At 38.2% G+C, this 17565-nt stretch overlaps 1 long non-coding RNA gene across 1 annotated transcript; it reads right to left on the reverse strand.

Moving 5' to 3' along the window:
• Window positions 1–14352: 14352 nt before the first annotated feature.
• LOC119873771 lies at window positions 14353–15965 on the reverse strand. The gene is made up of 3 exons (XR_005365213.1): window positions 15517–15965; window positions 14664–14957; window positions 14353–14463 (listed from the first exon to the last, which is right to left on the reverse strand). It is a non-coding gene; the product is annotated as an uncharacterized LOC119873771 (long non-coding RNA).
• Between the last annotated feature and the right edge of the window lie 1600 nt (window positions 15966–17565).

Consider the following 17565-nt stretch of genomic DNA (forward strand, 5'->3'; position numbering starts at 1 on the left):
CTGCCATGGCAACTGAGGAGGCTCCATTTTCAAGATGATGAAGCTAGAAGGTGGTAGAAACTTTCAGCCCATGTCTCTGAATGTGCACCTCTACTCTTACCAGATAAGAATTCTAGGTGAAAAAAGTTTTTGTTGCCATTAAGGAATTGGAATCTGTGAGATGATTTTTAACTTAAGCATGAGCTAGCTTATCCCAACATATAAGAATACCATGAATAACTTTATTCAAAAAGGAAAGTATATAAAATTATAATTTTACCTATGAAAGTGAAGACCAGTAAGTGTACAAATAACTAGTTGAGTGAAACAGTAAGCTTCAAAGGCAAAGTAAAAAATAAAGTATTGGGGAGCATTGAACAGCAAATTTTAATGCGTTAGGAGAAGCAGGAAAGGCTTCGCAAAGGAGTTAGCATGTGAGTTAAATTTCAAAACTAAGGCATTATGTCACTTTACACTTAGATGTGAGAGTCTCAGAATTGCCCCCCAATTATTCATTTAATAGCACAAAGGTCAATCCTTGAGACTCCTTATAGACTGCCTCTGAAATAGACCTTTTTTTGAAATTATGGTAAGAATCTGTTCAGTTTTGATTAAATAGACATCGAAATTGACCCTTTATAATTCTTAAAGATGACAGGAAAGGTGAGGAAATAGCTATTTGAAGAAAGTTCTTAGTGAGTTTGAAAACTGTCCTCCTCTTGACCTTACTTACATAGTTTCTTCTTAGGATTTCCTAGAGTTCAATATTCTGACAATTCATCTCAACTCCATCACTGAATTATCAAAGAAATAAAATATGAACAAATATGTTTATAAAGCATATAAATATGTAAGAGCCACTCATCAGGAAATTGGTATAGTCTTTAAAAATCATTTCTGCTCATATTGGTTATTTATTATTTCCTCTTAGAAACTGTCTAAAAGGCTCAGTGCACTGGCTCTATATTCAGCTTCAATAATTGGGCTCTTGCAACTGGATCCGGTCCACAAAACTACTCCAGTAATTTTCTGTCTCATATATAATTGTCATTTTTGTCATAATTGTCTTTTTAAGAGTGCTATTTATTTGCTCAACAAAAAAGACTATCCTATGAATGGAAGAAATTGGCAGAGGCTTTTGATATTAACTACCTGTGCCTGTACAAAATTTTCCCAGTTAATATTTCTGAAAATGTTTTATGTGTGTTTTTGATAATACATTAGAATATTTAAATTTGTTTTTTACATTTTTAGTTATATCAGAAAATTTAACATCACGTTTAAAATATATACTTATAATATTAAGGTATAAGAAAAATTGTAAATATATACAAAAAAACTAATAACGTTATAGACTGAGTAGATGCAGACCTCATATTCTCAAGACAGGCTTGAGAAATTTCTGGAGTCTCTATAGACTTTGTGGCTCATATTGATTATATGACAATCTGCATGTGGCACCCAATGAAAGCCTATTTAGGCTGTAACCTACACAAAGACACTTCACTAAAAGACACTAAATGAATGAACTAGATTTCAGTAGGTTCTGAAATCTAGTTCACTCTCTGTTCTGCAAACTTTGCATCCTAGTTAGCTGTAGTAGATGACAGGAAGAACACTTATGTTGCACAGAAAACTATAGAATCATTATTTATGAGTCCCCAAGTCTGAGTCTTCCTGGGAGTGAAACTTTTCCTAAATTGTACACAAACTTGATATTGTCAGAAGTGACCTCCTCCATATCTTGAGATCTGAAAGTTCCCATAATTGGGAAGTGTGGCACAATAGTGAACCCCTTCAACTCTTGGATTAGAAGGGAATTTTCTAGACCAGTCCAAGACCTACTAACAAACAAGACAGAAAAAACAAAAACAAAAACAAAAAACTAACAAACCCTCACAAACAAACAAAAGGGCAGAAGAAACAGGCACACCTTACAAGTTAACAAACATTTAAGTTACTCCTATTTATATGCTCAAAAAATTAGAAAATTTAAACATTTTTTAAAGTAGAAAATATTTTAAAATAAGATAAAATGGAAAATCTAGAACCATAAAATATATATAATACCTATCATTAGGATATTAAAAAAATAGGATATTAATGAGTGAGTTTAATAGTAGAATGTATGCAGCTAAAGTGAGGATTAATGAACTAGAACACAATTCATCAGGAAACATTCAGAATAATGCACAGAGAAAAAAGAGAAAAAAATGGAAAACACTGAAAAATGCATAAAATTATATGCAGGTTATGTTGAAAAGTAATGTGTTTTCAGAGTTGCAAAAAGAGAGAAGAGAATTACCTAGAAGCAATACCAGAGATACTGACTGGTGGAGATATGCCAAGTCAAATATTCCAAAAGCATGCTTCACTAAAATTCTATACCCAGCAAGATGGACCTTCAGAAATGAAAGAGGATATTTTCAGACAAGAGAATACAGAATATAATATTGGCAATCCCACAGAAAAGTGTTACTAAAGTGATTGTTTGCAAGCAGAAGGATAAACGAACCTAAGTGGAAACCAAAATGAAAGAACGAACATAGAACAAAAGGGTAAACATTTTGGTAAACCTATAAGAATCTTATGTGTAAAACAATAGTAGCAATGACAAAGTCTCGCGGAATTTAAATATACATAGATTTAAAATTCATTAAAATAGCACAATGGGACATGGCTAATTGAATTTGAAGAGCTTAAGACCTTTGCTTTTGTTGGAAAATGATAGAAATATTAATTAATACTAAACCGTAGTAAATCAAAGAAGCAGGGTGAATTTCTAGATGTGGATATTCACTAAAACAATACTAACACAATTTATAAAAAGGAGAAAAGTTGCATAAGAGACATCCCTTCATATATATAAAATATAATTATTTTAAAGAGCAAAAAGTAAAAATAGTAAAAATAAAGCAAATACAACACAATTGTTGCATACTCTATGGCTCAGTTGTAAATAATACTTGTAGAATCATTAAATGTAGTTACCTAATACTAGCATAACCACAAATGGAATGACATCTACATATTTCACACTAAGAAGTCATTGGATGTGTCTAAAATGGAGACATTAAGGAAATACAGCATAGAGAATAAAGGAATAACAATAAAAATATAAGATAAAAATATGGAGGTGAAAATCATAAGAAAGAGCTTAAAGTGTTGAAAATCATTGCCTCTGAGAATTGGGGTGATGACAGGAAGAGCAAAAAGCTGGTTTCACTGTGAGATTTATAGAAATATTTTCCTTTGGTCAAGTTAAAAAATTAAATAAAAATAAAAATAAATATAAAAAAGTATTTATGCAAGGACGGATACAAAAAAAGGAGCAGATGTATTTAAGTGGCTCTGCCAATTAAAAACACCAAAGGTGAACAAAATTTCCTGTAGTCTAGTCTAAGAAATGGAATGGCTCCCTCATTGGGAATTCCTGAGTTGATTTCAATAAGTGATAAAGAGAAAGAACAAGTACATGATTTGAACTTTACTTCTCTCTTTTAGATCAACACTCTTTTCTTCAAATTAGAAATGTTAAAATAATTGTCATTTTTATCCTATGAGAACAGGAGACATACTAACTTCCTCCCAGAGTCATTGACAGAAGACTTTCAGAGAAAAGTCCTTGAACTTTATAAGAGGCTAAATTACCCAACTCTCAAAAAGAAAAAGAAAGCATATTGTAGAAACTTTAGAATGCTTAATATATTCCCCTAAAATTTTTAAATAGACAATTTGTGAACATTTGGAAAAAATAATGAACACAAATAAGCAATACAGGTTTGCTAGGGACAAGTCAGTTTTTCTTAATTAAACGATCAAAGAATGAATGCTCTCTCTATACAGCAGATCTTGAATTATGCAATATATTTGATAAAAATCTATCATGATATGTTTATATATATGATTCAGGACAAAGTGGGCAAAACTAGTGGAAGAGAGATTCACCTATGTTTTTCAACAAGAACAACTCTTTAAATAGTACTTTTGGTGCTACTTCCTAATATTTATTCAAAGAAGATTTCAATGACTATGAAGAATGAAGTAACATTTGTTTAGATCAGGGAGTGGGAAAATGCTGTTCATGGGCTAAATCTGTTTGCCACCTGCTTTTATAAATAAAGTTTTACTGACACACAGCCCCACCTTTGGTCTATGACCATTTTTTCCTACAACGGCAGAGCTAAGTAATTCATTTGGCTTGTAAAGTCCAAAATATTTACTTCAATTTCTACAGAAAAAGTGTGTTGGCACCTGAGTTATATGATCCTCTTAGGGCAATAAATAGTTTATTAAGCAACCATTCTCTTTATTATTCAACATTTGCATTCATGATTTGGATCAAAAGGGTGAAAGTTGGCAGTATTGTTGACACCAAGTAAGAGAGACTCAACTGACAATTGCTTAATTAATTACAAGAAATTATCTTTTGTGTAACATCTGATCTAGATGTAGTAATCTATGGCTGAGAAGTTGCTTAAAGATGTAAGCCACAACCCAGGCTCCTTATTTCTTCCTTTGACATTTTTTTTTTTTTTTTTTACTTTCATCTTCATGTTCACAAGTTCACAAGAAGGGGGTTACAAGAATCCCTTCCACATTTCAGATAGGACAACGGGCAATAAGCTTTCTTCTGGTGAGATTTTGTTGTTTTAGTTGGGAGACAAAAATGCACACAAGGACTTTTACCCACAAGTCATTCACCATGGTTGATTATTTTTCATTTATCCAACAATTAACTATTGACTGTCCACTAAACTAAGTATTATGCAAGACACTAACATGAAAATAGTAAGTAAACATAAAAAAAAACTCTCCCATTAATGAGATTTCAATCTACAGATGGTTAAATAAATAATTATAATAAAGGGGAACAGATTTTATGATAATGATATATAGGGTATAAGAGGAGACTGTGTCAGGGGCTTAAAAAAATTCAAGAACTTTATTTAAGATTCCCAGAGGTACTGAAGTCCAAGATAAGTTTTGAAGGATGCATTGGCACAAACATGTACTAGACAAAGAAAAGCCCTGTGCTATTTTCTTGTGGTGAGATGAGTATAACATATCTGGGGGAAAAAAATCAAAGAACTTTATTATTACATGGAGGGCAGGGAGTGGGAGACCAGTGAGGTGTGATATGAGAGATCATTGGAGGCTATCCAAGGATAGGACAAGCCCTTGTTAAGAAGCTATTTCTTACCTGAAGGATTCTGGAAGGCTCCTACAGCAGAGGAGAGACTTGGTCAGATCACTTTAGGATGATTACTCTGCCCATGGTGTGGAAAATAAATTGAAGGCTGACCACACTGGACATGCAGAGACTTGGAGCAGGTCCCTACTATTACAGAGGTAATTAAATTTGAGAGATCTTTAGGAAGTGACTCAAGAGGCCTTGATGACTCTGGCAAGGGGCACTGGTATCTGTTCTGGCCAACTGACTGTTCTCCTCCATTTGGGTCATAGAGGAGACACATACTGAGAAGGGGCCATCATGATTTAGTCTGGGGCATCTGAGGTCTGAGATGTCTGTAATCTATTTGGATCTATATATTCAAGTTGGGGCTCTGTAGAAGTCTGGCTACCAACTTCAAAAACTGAGCAGTTCTAGAGTGGAGGTAGACTTTTGGGAGTTACCAGGTCTAGAACAGAATGGAAGCCACAGGAGTAAATCAAATTTCTCAGCGGGGCCTATGGAATGAAGACAGACCAGGGCCTGAGATGCATAGCTGATGAACACTAACTTTAAGGCAGAGATTTTCAAGAGTTTGCCTGACCTTGAATCAAATCAATGCTTGTTAAATCTACATAAGGACCTCTTACAGCGAGGCCAATGTGATTTTTATTGATATTAAAGCTTGGGAACCAGTGACCCGAGTGTTGGCTGAAAGAAAATTTAAAGAAACATTTAAAGACATTTAAAGAAAAGCAACACAGGATGAAATTGTTTCAAAATAAGAGAGTGGTCAACAGTGACAAAGGGGATTAAAAATTTGAGTAATTAAATTGGGAATGGCTATTGTGTTAAACCCAGACATTTCACTGGTATCCTCGAAAAACACACTTTCTCGGTGTCAGGAGAACAGGAGACAGATTGCCCTAGGTTAAGTGTAGGGACAGAGCAGGGGGCCAGAAATGATTAGGGGAAATTGAGTACATAAATATGTGGACACTTTCAGGAAATATGGCTGCCTGGTGGTACATTAGGGATGCAGACATGGGGACCTGGGGGTGGGGCTTTTCAAGAGGGGACACACTAGTGTTAATGGGAAGGAAATTGACAGGAAGGGAGTTAAGTGATTTGGGGGTCAACCTGATAAAGGATGGGATCCGGCTCTGATGTGGAGAAATTGGTTCAGAAGTTAAAGAGCGACAGCCCGTCTGTTGGGACAAGAGAAGAGAAAGGTGGGTTGGAGCCCCTGCATCTGGAACTTAGGGGGCGAGATTTTTTTGCATCTCTCCTCAATTGGATTAGCCTACAATTATTTTGGAGTTTTTCTTCTTTTTCACTTGGTATAGTGGGTTTTTTTGGCATATGTAGTATTTATGTTAAGTTTCAGTATCCAGGATTTGAATTGGACAGTTTTTTTAAAAAAATGAATTTAGTCGTTAAAATTAAAAAAAAAAAAAAACTTTTTTCAATGCTTGGAATAAATTATGTGGTATGGAAATATCTGCTTCTATTTTTTGTTTGTTTCTCTGTTTTTGTGAGTCAACTACAAGTCAGAATATTCTTAGCATTGCAATATGTGCTTTTTACTGATTCTCAAAATATTCTTGATAATCTATTTTGTTTTAAAAGAAAAACCCTACCCATTGTCGATCTCTGGCAGAGAGCAGACACTCATGTATGTTTTGAATGAGTAAAAGCACAAATCTAACTCGTGCCTTCCAAATCGTCCTCTATACAAATTCTATCTCTTGTATTTATAGCTCAGTTTCTACCTGGGGAGACCAGGAGCCACATAATCAGTTAACATAAATTGAGTCTCTCCAATTTGCCAGGTACTGCGCTAAATCCTATAACTTTAGGGTGATTTAAAATTGTTTCCAACTCATCCCTCACCATCTATCACTCATAGTTCTAACGACATCCAATTCTCTTCACAGATGTGCCTGGGTTCCTGCCCTTTCTTTCAATCCATTCCTGATACTGCCTTTGTCCTCACCTGCTAATCTCTCACCTGGACATCTAAGGAACCTCCTGTCTGAGCCTCCTGCTGCCAGGCTCTTCCCACTCCTTCCACCTTTTTCATGTCTATTAAAATTAGCCTCCAAAAAAAAAAAAAAATTCAGAATCACTCACATCACAGAACTGATGTCAAAATGTGGATTATTTCTAGTTTGTTATAGAATAAAAATCCAAACCCCGTGGCTGAACTGTCCTTATTTTGACCTACACTTATCCACCCTCAACTCTTAACTCTCTTCCTCCACACATACCTCCACCCAACTTGTGTCCTTGCTATTCCCTAGTCTTTGCAGGGTTCTTGACTCTGTCTCTACTTGGGATGCCCCTTCTACCCTCTTGCAAATGTCTGCCAATATTTTAAGATCTAGACCCATGTCACACCTTAAATGGAACTTCTCTCACATCCCTAGACAATTTTGTTTCCTCTTTCTGTAATGTCAATCATCAGAATACATTCTGATTCACCTTTATCATCACTCAAGTTGTTTTTCAAAGAAGAGGACATGCTCTGCCCCCAGTGCTGCCCCCCACCCTGCCATGTCCTCAGAATCTTGAAGTGTCACATTCAAAATGTTATTATTTGCTAGGGCTGCCATGACAAAATAGCACAAAGCAGGTGGCATAATCAATGGAAATGTATTGTTCCAGAATTCTGGAGCCTGGAAGCCCGAAGTCAAGGTGTTGGAAGGTTAGTTTCTTCTCAGTGTTGTCAAGGAAGGATCTTCTCCAGGCCCTGCTCCCTGGCTTGCAGATGGCCATCTTGTCCCTGTGCCTTGCCAAATCATCTTCCCCTTGCATGTGTGCGTTTATGCCAAAATTTCCTCTTTTTATGAGGACACTGATCCTATTGAATTAGGGGCTCACTTTATTCAGTATGACCTCATCTTTACTGATTACATCCCCAAGAACCCTATTTCCAAATAAGATCACATCCAGAGATACCAGAAGTTAGGACTTCAACGTATGAATTTTGAGAGGTGCATTTTAATCCACAACAAACTTGCTAACTAAATGTATGTTGCTTCCCTAAATGAGTGTGTGATGAAGGAGTAAATCAATGAAGAGTTTTTACTCCATCTTTGGAAATAACCCTCAGCTTCCTTTCTTCCTCGATCCCATCTGCTCTTTTCTTCACTCAGGTTAAACAACTTTATCTCAATCTCCACTATATTGCTCTACTCTCTACTCTATTCTTCATACGACTGCTGCCTTATTCTTTTTTCATCAGCTCATTTACCTGCTTCAGGATCTACCATGTCTTACTTTCTCCTACTTTATCAAATCTAAAACAACCCAATCTGTTTTCAAGATCCATTGTAACCTGAATTGATTTTCTTCATTATATTCTGAGAAACGTATGGACTTGACCTGTATGAGAAACTACATTAAGAGGAAGGAGTCTTGAGGGACAGCAGAATCTGAAAATTAACAATGTATATTTAGGTAGACACAATCTAGGAGTAGGCCTGGTGACGTTCAGGGCACCAGCAGGCGGAAAAACATGCCAGAAATGTTTGATAACAAATCAGCAGGGAAATGCAAATATTGCAGTGGGAGGTCTAGAACTAACAGCCATGGGTCCTAACAGGTGGGTGAGATCCAGCTATGGAAAGTCGAAGGACAGGTGATATTCTGTTTTTTTTTTTTTTTTAAAGATTTTATTTATTTATTCATAGAGACACAGAGAGAGAGGCAGAGGGAGAAGCAGGCTCCATGCAGAGAGCCCGACGTGGGACTCGATCCAGGGTCTCCAGGATCACGCCCTGGGCTGCAGGCGGTGCTAAACCGCTGCGCCACCAGGGCTGCCCGACAGGTGATATTCTGAACCGCAGGTGAGCAGGCCACACAGGAAAGTGTTAACAGTGGACTGAAAAACATGAGCCACTGGGCTGAAGTTCAAGAGGGAGTTCTAGGTTTTCTGGATGAGCCATTGGCCCATGAGAACAAGCAGAACAGAGTCCAGGCCTAGAAGGATTCAGCCCCAAAGGAGGGAGATGAGAGCTATCGGGGCCTGGAAACCAAGTTCGTCAGCCGAGTCCTTTCAAGTTGGACATGACCGGAATCACAGAGTGGCACAGGACTGCTAATGAAAATCTCTGCTTGCATAATCAGCCTTTGCTCACAACCATAAAAGAAAAGGTGTGCAAATAAAAATAGTATGTTGGGCAAATTCTGCAGAGAGCCACAGAGGTTCTCCGGCTTTTAGACTTTGTGGCAGAGGCTGGCACGTTGGTGAGGTGAGGGTGGATGATTCCCCAGACCTCAGCACAGTTCTCGGTGAGCCATCACTGCCGATGGACAAGCAGCACAGTGGGCTGGGCAAAGTGGACACAGACCCTGCGACTGTCCCTCACTTCCTGACTAGCTCTTTGTGGCCTCAGCCCCCCTTCCCCGACAAGGGGGACCGTTCCATCGCCACCCTCTTTCGCCCGTCTTCTAGAGTTGTCTCAAGAACCAAGTGAAATCACATATGTGAAAACTGCTATGTTGACTCGAGGGTGCCTTTCAAAAGCATGTCACCGTGTCCCCGTGGTGGATAGCAGCACAGAAGCCCAGAATGTCATCCGATGGTAACATACCAGGAGTAGGAGGGCTATGATTGAAAAGTCTTCGCTGCTCGAAGGCAAATTCGACCTCATTCCTCGTTAGCTGGATGTGGAGTTGGCCCTTGTCCAAGCGGTGCAGCAGCTTTAGATGGAGCCCGAGATGAACAAAGGGCGACAGATAGGCAGCAAGGCGGTGGCGCCGCCAGGCCTCTCCCCCACCCCGCCCCCGTCTCCCCATCTCCCCGTCTCCCCGTCTCCCTCGGGCGCAGCTCCTCCACCGCGGGCTCCCCTGCCAGTTCCACAGTGACAATATGAGATATCGCATCTGAAGAAGCACAGCCAAATATTTGATTTGGACGATTACACTGAAGATGCCTCATCACAACTGTGGGTGCCCAGATTACCAACTCCTTGCTCTTGGCTTCCGTACACTCTGCAGTGAGTACAAACTGCACAGAAGAGCTCATTACAACACTGATGGAAGCGATCCCAAATGGCTGATGTGGAGTGTCTTGTTTGGGGAAGAGTTCACTGATGAGGAATAAGCTGAGGAGGCAAGATGCTGTTGTTTTTCCTGTCAAGGCAAATGGTACTAAGAACATGGCAAGCGTTTTTTAATTTTTTTTTTTTTCCTCTCTAACTTGGATTCAGAAATTCTTGGCGATGAGAAAGCAATTCCTTTTCAGGGGAGATCACAGAGGAATAGTCACAATGGCTCTTACCCTTCTCTCCTTGACGTGTATGATCGTCTTCCATTTCTGTTAGCATGAGGTGGGGAGAATTCTCATCTGAAAATCACAGATCTGGGAAGGATCTTGTCGGGCTCCTGTTGAGCTACCCATGACCCCCACCCCCCACCCCAACTTCCAGCCCAGCCTCAGCTGTTTCTAACACCATCTTGCCTTCTTGTTTTGGTTTGATGGCAACGGAAATAAAACCATTGAGCCTAACTGAAACCAAATGATACCTTCTTAAAATTTTTTATTGCGCAAAGGATATTTTTTAAACTTTATGCAGAAAGCCTTACAGTTGCTCAAGAAGAGAGGAGGCTAGAACTTCAGATTTCCCCACATTGGCTTGCAAAATGAAAGATTCGCTGTGGTTTTATTTTAAATGTGTAAAAGTGATTTTCTCATTTCCAAAGTGTCCAATGTTTGTGTCATTAGAGTTCCAAGGATAATCAGTCCAGAAGTAAATTGCAAGATGTGATGCCTTGGTCATTATGTGCGTGCATAGACATACCACACACTCACATTTGTTGATTTACACGGGAACATAAATAGATGGACATGAATCAATGTACAATTATGATGACATCCACATTTCACAGCTATAGTTGTCTTGGCATATTTTCACACTGATATCCACATGTGAACAAACACAAGTCTATGTGCATTCCAACTTGTATATATTCCCAAACTTAAATCTTTAGAATGATCTAGAAAAAGGATTGAAATGGCCCGGTGTGTGTGTCTTAATAGATTTCCCTACTTGATTTTCATAGTCCTGTGCTGAAAAAAAAAAAAAATATGAGAGGAATCTGGATATATGCTTCTGCTATTGAGTTAGTTCGTTAGCCCTCTGCTAATAATCATGCAAAGGTCATGGGTTCGGTTCCCAGGCGAGCCCTTCACTTTTGCTCTGCTCCAAAGCACCAGGCTGCCCTCCCAACCCCATAGCAGTCACGAAGTAAATGCATTGCAAAGGGCTGGAGGTTTAGAAGGAGCCAACATGGATAAACAGCTCCTTTCCACTTTTCTATCTATATGATTTTCAACATGGTACTCAGCCATCTTAAGCCTCCACTTCTGAACCTGTAAAATTGGAATAGTAACTTTATGCCTCTCATCAAACTCTTGTGGAAACTAATTGTAGCAGGCTTGGCACGGTGCCTAAGCACCCAACAGACAGGCTAGCCAGGGTGAAGGCTGGGCCAAGGTTGGAGGTGGTGGGGAGATTCATGACTTTGTCACAGGGGAACTAAGAAGTTATGTTGAGGGGCTCCTATAAATTCTTACACCCAGGGATCACAATTCAGTAGCATGTTTGAAATTCAAGATCCTGAATTTGAAGAATTTGGGCCTAAAAAATCAAAACTAATGGTACAATAACTGGCTTATTTCCCAGCTTCCCACTCCCCAATTATTATTTAAGAAGTTCACAAAATGGACTGCATGGCTTAAAGCTCAATTAAACCTTTTGTGAAAACATATATACGTGTGTGTGTGTGTGTGTGTGTGTGTGTGTGTGTAGCATTAACTTTAAAAAATAGTCAACTGGTCCAAGAGAAATATATGCACAGTGGGAAGTTAATTAACTATATTCTCCATGCATTCCTATTTTAACTATACTTTCTATTGAGTCTTTTCTACTATTATTGCTTCTGTAATTTCACTGAGTCCAACAGAAGAACTTTTAGTAGAATATGAAGTCAGATTTAATTATGTTATCTAAAGTCCTAATTCATCATAACTATGTTAAAACCATAAATACGGAACTATGTGATGAGTCCAAATGTTTTCCAGATACAGTATGCAATTTGTCTTTGTGATAATTTACCTAATATCATTAAAACAGGGCCTAGATTAATGTTCTGTTTGAGATGTACTGAGTCCCAGACTCTCCTATTTTTTCCTATGTTCAACAAGCCACAATTTCTACTCACAGTATTGGTTTGTGTTGCTTCTTTAGATTAATTTTCCCATATGTTTCTAATTTATTTCTCAGAGAAATCAAGGTCACACATAAACAAAACCTCAACTTGTTAAAAAGTAGGAAAAAAAATTAAACCAATCATTTGCCATCATCTCTCACCTTTCTATTTGCCTCTCCCACCCAGGTAATCATTTAAATGAGTTCAACTTGTGGCACTAACATGCTTCCATTTTATAATTAGCTGTAACATAACCTACATCTTTAAAAAAATTAAAATAAATCATCTCAGAGAACCTCTAGCCTTTCAGAGCCATTTTCTTCCAAATCGCTTTCTAGCACTTACCAGAATCTTCTCACAGAGAATTTCTAGAAAATTATTGAGTTTCTCCAAAAGGTTCAGTTGAATTTAAACATGTTAATACTATTTACCTACCCTGCATTTTACTTCTACATGTAGCTTTACTATTATCAAAACGAATTCCTCTTCATATTTCTTCACCATAATTTTATCTACATTTGTTTATTCATTCTTTTTTCCTTCTTATACCAAAATAAAATAAAAACTAAATATATATATATTTACTATATAAAGCCAAAATCTCTACTCACTATACATTTAATAAAACCGAGTAATGAGGTTTTCCTTCAGTCACCTCCTCACCTCATAGTGAAATACCAAATTGCTCAAATGAGGCCTCAGACAACATTTAGGACAGTAGAGCATCTATGTTGAACCTAAAACATTATCCTTTACGCTGCTGGTAAATATAACATAATTACCATTTAGCTAGAGCTGTGGGAATGAGAGAAATTTCCAAATATGGGTTCATCTGCATTTTTCAACGGTGGGAAAAATAAATAATAAACTACTATGAGATGTTGCTTGCTGAGAGGCTGGTTATGCCTCTTGGGAGTTCTCCTGACAGTTTAATGAGGCCTCCTGAAAATTGCATCTGGCATAGAAATTTACACTGACCACTCAGGAGAGGGAGAACAATACATCTTGGGGTGGACAGGGCCAAATTTACCCCCTTGTTTCTTTCTCCACCCTCTCCTCCCTGAATCTCCAGTAAAGCTTAGCTAGGAAGACCTGTAGGTGTCTGCCATCACCCAATAGCTGTGCTACTAATGCAATAGGATGCAATCACAACAGCTCTCTCCCTGTGGGAAGTCTGCAAAGGATGCTTGAGATTGTGAAGATGTCCTTGAATCCCAGAGGCCAAGGCAGTGCCCTCCTTCTGCCTTCTTTGGTCAGGAGACTCTATTTTAATGCCCTCTTCCCCAGTTCTACACAAACTTGCATCCATGCCACATGAGGAGGACAGGAAAGAATATTTTGATAAAAAAACACACTGTAATACTAATTCGGGGGTCAGAACAGAAAGGAATCCCTCACAAACTAATGCCCTCTTCTCTGGGCTAAGGTCGTGAAACACAGTGATTATTTGTAACAACCATAGGTAGCTTTTTTTCTGGTTTCATATTTCGGGTTTTTAACCCGCAAATGTTGTTCATGGCAACAAGGAATAAACAGATAGTATTTAATGGTGAATAATAATCCAAGGGAGAGCATAAAGCTCCAGGCAAGGTGATAAAGCTTCTCTCTAGGCTTAATGACTGTTGGAAGTGGATTCTAAGGAGGCAGAGAGAGAAGGTATTACAGAAGTCAAGAGCTACTGAGGAGATGTTTTCTGCATCGTCAGTGGCTGAAGTGCTTTCGTATGGTTTTCCCTGCTATACAGTCTCCACTATATTGTGATGCTCGATAAATATTAATGGAAGATGAAAAATGCATGAAAAGACAGACAGGAGCCTAGTGCCAGAGGAAAAGAGATTGCAAACTCAAGAATGCTTTCACTTCCATTTTAAACTGGCTCAATATAAGGACTTGGAGGAGCATGAGGAAATCCTCAAAACTGAAAGGATAAAAATGGGAGGAGGCAGGAAATTGAGAATGATGTTTAATTATCCTAAACCTGCTTCTTTTACCACTTTACATTTTGAAGAGCCTCATAGTAACGAGTTCCTCCCAACAGTGCCGGGAATGGGAGGCATAAGACCCACACATCCCAGGGCAGCAGCAGACCAATCCTGTGGAAGAACAAGAAGTTCAGCTTTAGAAAAAAAGTATGATTAAGAGAGGAGAAAAAGAGAAATAGAAAATGCATAAGATACTCATGTGTCATAAGGAAGATTTGAGAAGCAAGCACCAGAAGAGGAAAGAGAACATGGAACAAGGAAAGACATTTGCTTTTAGTGTTTGCTTTTTAAATGGGTATTAAAGGCCATACTTAATGAGATTTTGGTTGGGAGGAAAAACAAAAGATCATTTGCTGCCATTTCAAGTAAGAGATGATATTTCCAGCAGCCAGATCATGGCATCATATGTCGCCGTTCTGAAACTCAGGGTGTTCTGGAGCTTGTGTTGTAATGCTGCGGAAGCCAACAGGAGAGCAGGTGCTTGAGTTACGTACAGTCTGTACGTGAGGGCGTAATGGCTGACTAATACTGCAGGCACCATGGCCAACTCCTTCCTTGAGCAGCTCGCTTGTCTTGCGTATGTTTGTCTTGTAAGATTTTTGGATCTAGGGAAGAGTCATCAGACATTTAAAAATCGGAAGAAGAAGGGAGGGAGAAGAGAGAACAAGTAGATGGTTTTTAATGATGACAAAAAATACATCAGTGGATTCCTTCTTTGGTAAAATGTTCACTAGGATGGTGATGATGATGGTGATAATAAGAACAATGTTATTATGTATTGTCTTAATTTCTAATGCATTGTCAGGCCTGGCATGCCCAGCCACAGCTACCAACTCCATCCTTTACTTGTATCATGATGTGTTTAACAAAACCCAATTTGGCCTTTTAATTTAATGAATCAATTAATTAAATGATGATGGTGATGATTTCTTTTGTCAATCATGCCTATGATGAGCACTTTATTACCTAAACATAAAACTGCTAGCTCAAAGAGTGCAGAGTCATTACTGACATAAGAAATGGGAAATTATCAATAATACAGTTTCTTTAGTGTCAAAATAGGCAGTTTTATAAAGAAAGAAATAGTATATTTCAAGAAAAGCACAGCTCCCCAGGGGCTCCAGACATTCCCGCACCCCAGGCACATGTGTCTGTAAACAATACCTCTGCTGTTGAATGGGGCTCCACCAGGCATAAGAAGCTCCCTTTGCTGAGCTCAGTAGGTCTTGATGCTATCCTGAGTTTTCTCTACCACTTGGATATTCTTTCTATACTAACTATGTCTTGTCTCCAAGTACAAAATCTTGTCAAAACAACACCAAACACACTTTTGAGTATTTCATCTGAGATTAGGTAAAGAGAAGGTCTGTTTCCCAGAAACACCAGTTCCAGCCTTTAGAATATCTGAGGTTTATTCCTTAAAGCAGTACACATGCTTTGACTTATGCAGTTATGAGTTTTTAAAGGATAACTCTTCACCATGTGACAGTAAGTCTAAGAATATTAAATAAAATATGGCGTATCATCTTAAATATATAGCTGACATTACAAGAAAGGAAAAATCCAATGAGTTTCTCTAATTCTAAAAATAGAGAAACTATTTCTAAAAATGGAGAAACTGGCAACTTGAACGTTAATCAGGTACTGATGATTTAATAATCATAATGGAATTTTCTTGTCTATGTAACCAAGCAGTGTGTCTTTCAATGGCCATGAAGTGAAGAAGACAAGATGAGGAACCGGAACTCAAATAGTGAACTAAAACTGGGTTAGAGTTTACCTGTAGCATAAAAATGGAGTAAAAAGAAAAATCCCTCATCCAGTATCATAAGGAATACATAATTTTTCATGGTTTGGACTTTGGCTGGAAAAAAAATTTTTCTCTGAAAAAGTATAACCATGTTACCACTTCCACTTGAATTTAGGGTTTGAATTTCTGTGATTTGTAAGGTCCAGGAAACCTTAAATCAAAAAATTAACATGTAAATCCATCCCAGATTATAACAGATCCAAGAAATACAGGAGCCTCACCCCACAAGAAGTTCAAGTAATAGAATGATCAACCATAAATTCTAAATAATTATGTTTAATATAAGTGAAAGAAAATTAAGATAGGTCAAAACTTGAGAAACTCCATGTTAACAATTAAGCAGAGGAGCCTATGTGGCTCAGTTGGTTAAACGTCTGCCTCTGGCTCAGGTCATGATCTTGGGGTTCTGGGACCAGGCCCCACATCAGGCTTCTTGCTCAGCAGGGAGTCTGCTTCTTCTCCCTCTGTCCCTCTCTGTCCATTCTCTCAATCTCTCTCTCTCTCTCTCTCTCTCATAAATAATTTCTTTTAAAAAGCAAACATATTTGAAAAAGAATCAGAAAAAGCCCATTAACAAAAATATTTCATTAAATTTAAATTTCTGATGGATGAGTTGAGAACATCAGACAGAGGATGAGAAAATCAGTATCCAGACAGGTAGATTTTTATGGAGGTACAATGGTCTGAGCAAATCAAAAGCCACTTGAAAGAAGAACAATTAGGGTACTTGCCCTATCAGGTAACAAGATCCATCTTTATAAATAAAAAATAACAATTAGAACGGTATGATGTTGGTATAAGGATAAACAGATAACATAATGAGAAAAATAATAAGACAGACCGACCATGGCTTATGACTCTGTCCATTCTATGGGCAGAAGCACTCTGGAAAAGGAGTTTAGCACCAAGGAGAGCATATTCTCCAGCCCCCATTTCCAAATATTACCAAGGAGGAAAACTGAGAAGGAAGATTCTCCCAGAGGGTGGACTTTGAGCTCTAGGCCCTAAATTAAGAGGAGCTGGTTGGCTTCCTAAAGGAGAGGCCAAATATTTTATGCACCTCTTGGTCCTTCTGGTTTTGGATGGTGATATGTGACAAGTTGTGAGCAGAAGTAGTCATGCAATGACTTTGGTACCAGAGTGTTTAAGTATAGATGGACTACGCTGTCGAACTCTCTGCCAGTTGAGATAGTGGCTGCTTCGTCAGCCAAGCTCCAGAGTGAGGCACCCTGTGAGGGAAGGTCTCCAACCTTATTGTATTGCTGGCATCACATGAGCAAGAAATAAACTTCCTTGTTTCAGAGAAGGATCATGTAGAGGTTGTTTACCACCTGGTCTATTCCAACTTATTGGTAAGAAGTTAGTGCCATAAAGGGAAATCATACTAATGAAATTTTTAATCA

The sequence above is a fragment of the Canis lupus genome, chromosome 10 (assembly GCF_011100685.1).
Source record: "Canis lupus familiaris isolate Mischka breed German Shepherd chromosome 10, alternate assembly UU_Cfam_GSD_1.0, whole genome shotgun sequence".
Taxonomy (NCBI): Eukaryota; Metazoa; Chordata; class Mammalia; order Carnivora; family Canidae; genus Canis; species Canis lupus.